We start from the raw sequence: 3589 nt of genomic DNA, 5'->3' as shown, positions 1-3589 counted from the left end.
CTGCCAGGTGTTCCGTTATATAAATTTTAGTGACTTTTGGGTGAGCGCTTTGTGACCAATAATCGCCGAACCAATAAAACATGTACAGAATTGACACTATTAAAACGAATAATAACAAAATCATATCTGCATCGGACACCGACTAACATTTTGTCAGTTTACATGATTGAAATTAATTTTGATCCAAATTAATACAATAAAAGAAATGCATTTTGGATCAAAATTTAAAAAAAATCTTATTAATTAATTTGAGTTTCATTTTGACTAAAATGAGAGTTGACAACATCTTTCAGCTCGGTGGTTATGTTAAAGCTAACCATCGAGAGGTTCTCGGGTTCAAGCTTTGGGTTGGCCTCAATTAAAGAGAATTTATTCGGAGTATTTCTGCAGTGCTGCTGGTCGGACTTGAACATTAGTGACTCCTAATCGATCAGAGTTTGCCAATTCATTTGATTTCATTGTTGAAACGGTTGCTCATCCAATTTGCAAAACCTATTCTATAAAACAAATACTATTTGTCACCACTGTTTGAATATTTCTACTAATATTATAGGTGTCGTTCTACAGTATAGGTGTCGTTCAGGGTAAAATATAAATTAAAAGAAAGAAATAATAAAAAATAAATAAGCCAAACTTCAGACGGTAAACGGATTATTCCGCAAAAAGCGATCTCGCACACGTCACGATCTCGATCTCTGAACATCTGGCACTCGAGTTCTCGTTAGTAGAACATTTCGCGTGATGGAATTTTTGGGTGCCAAAGGTCCGAGATTTTGGTGACGTGCACGAGATTGCTTTTTGCGGAATAATCACCGAATCCTCCAGACACGTCCATATATTGAAAAAAAAAACAAAAACCTATTTTATTTCATCAATAGTATCTCTTCCCGATGGCAAACTGATAAGAGGATTGCTTAAGAGGATTGCTTACCCGAGTATTGCCTATGGTTTTTCCAAAAGGTCTTAATTTATTTTTTAATAGTTTATTTGCAACTGATTATATTTGTATTTTGATTATTAGTTTTTATTTGTGTGAGCAATATTGTGAACTATCCTTTTGCGGGAAATAGTCATGAAACTCTTCCTAATATGTCACACAGCAAAAGTATGTTTTCATACATGTATAAATATCAACAAATGATTTGTAAAATACATATGTATCAGTGGCCTGCGGTGAAATTCTCTCTCTTTTTGTCGTACAGCCTTACTTAATGTGCGCGAGCAGGATGCAAGAGAAACAGGCTGTTCCCCTTGTATCCTGTTCATGCACATTAAGTAAGTCCGTACGACAAAAAGAGAGAACATTTCACAGCACGCCACTGATATGTGTGTACATATGTACATTTATGTTAGTGATGCACATTTTTTTACTTTATCTACATATGTACGTATGTAGTTTAAACTCAAGAAGGCGTATTTCACTAATAATACATTTACATTGAAAATAAAATCACTTATTGACCAAAATCTTAGAATACGTTGAGCACCTTAGTGTAGACTTTCTTCGTGGGGAGTGTGCACCTTGATACAAAATACACCCTTGTGATTAAAAAAATAATAAGGATGCATCTAAACAACATCATTGACAATCCCTGAAAGATTTTTATTGGAACTATTGTATATTTTATATAATAAACCAGCAGCATGGACTAGTGGTTAGCACATATGCTTTCGAACATAGTGGTCAAGGATTCGAGTCCCACTGGTCGCTGCTGGCCAGACCTTTGACTCTGACTTGCTTGCTGATTTGACTTGCTTGCTGATTTGACTTGCTGCTGGCCAGGCCGAGCTTGTGACTCCAGGTCGATCGATTCCTATCAGTGTTTGCCAATTTATCTGATTTTCATTGAAACGGTTGAAATAAATTGGCAACCTTTTCCCATTTCTCACAATTTTCGAGTTTTCAGCATCTCAAATTTCGCTGATTCGTATAAATATACTGCAAATTCGTCCAAAAATATCTTGAAAATATTAAGTTTCTAAGCATCTCGAAATTTGACGATTTATATGAAACAAAAATGCTCAAAAAATGTAAGTTTATTAAAAATTTATCCATAGATGTCTCTATGATGCTTTATTAAAATTATTCTAAAAATAGTATGTCAATGTTTGTAATTGACCAGGAAGTCACATTGAGGTTTACCTGTTAGGCCTTCCTGGTATATATCATCATCATCATCTACAGCCATTCACCATCCACTGCTGGATGCGAACACGCTTCCAATCGTCTCTGTTTTGCGTAACTCTCATCCATCTCACGCCACACATTTTCATAATTTCGTTTACCCATCTTCCCCGTGGTCTTCCTTTTAGCCTTTTGAATTCTCTCGGGTACCATTCAAGCACTTATTTTATCCACCTTTCGTCCATTATTCTAGCCACGCGGCCCGCCCATTGCCATTTCAGTCTCGTTACTCTATCCACTATGTCCACTACCGTTATCATTAAAGAGCGGGCCCAGAGCGCGCCGTTCATTGATCAATTGTTATAAATACATTGTTAAAAGTTCGCCGAACCTTTTTTTTTGCACTCTAGCTTTGTAAATAGAGCCAAACCGCCCCAATTCCTGGAAAATCACGTTCTCTATCCACGCTCTAGTTATCATACTTCTCACCCACGTCTTCCGCTTAGGGCCGGGCCGCACCGCTCAACTCGCGAACAACTTGGTTGAGGGCGACCAGACCGGACCAGATGGGACATGCCACACTCGTCAACTTGTTTGTCGCACACATTTCCATACATTTTTTCGTGTCGCGCAACAAGTCGGCCGACAAAGTTGCACGGTGCGGCCCGGCCCTTACTGTCTTTCCACATTATGCCGAGCATACAGCATCCCATACTTCTTTAAGGGCATTGGACTCTGTGTAGCATCTTGGCATTCAGTGTCCAAGTTTCACATCCATACGTCACCACTGGCAAAGCGCATTTCACGAAGATCTTTTTCTTCAGGCAGAGTGGCATTTTTGATTTAAAAACAACATTCATTCGTCCAAATGCACTCCATCCTAATTTCATACGTCTCTTTATCTCTTCATCTTTACTACCGCACATGTCAATTATTTGACCTAAATAAAAATAACTAGTGTTTTTACCCAGCTTCGCTCGGTGTTTGTTATATAAACCGCTTAAACATGGCTAATCTAATAGTAAAAATTTTATTAAATTTATTTGAATAGTTTTATTTTATTTTATTTTTTTGAATATTCATTCGTTCGAGGACTTCACGGATTTACGAACCAACAATACTTACATACATCCTTACAAGTCTCTTTCGAAATCTAATATATAATTTCGAAAGAAACTTTGTATATATATGTACATATATGTACATATATATATATATATATATATATATATATATATATATATATATATATATATATATATATATATATATATATATATATATATATATGTATGTATGTAAGTATTATTCGTTGGGAAACGAAAACAAGTCAAAGTTTTCGCCTCCAGCCCCAGGGGGTTCCGGGGCTGAATTATATGTATACCAGAATGCAGCGCCTGCACCGAGGGCGAAGGCGCTGGATTCTGGTATACATATAATTTCGAAAGAAACTTGGTTTGAAAT

The sequence above is a fragment of the Arctopsyche grandis genome, chromosome 13 (assembly GCF_051622035.1).
Source record: "Arctopsyche grandis isolate Sample6627 chromosome 13, ASM5162203v2, whole genome shotgun sequence".
NCBI classification, from domain to species: Eukaryota; Metazoa; Arthropoda; class Insecta; order Trichoptera; family Hydropsychidae; genus Arctopsyche; species Arctopsyche grandis.
This window is presented reverse-complemented; position numbering follows the sequence as displayed.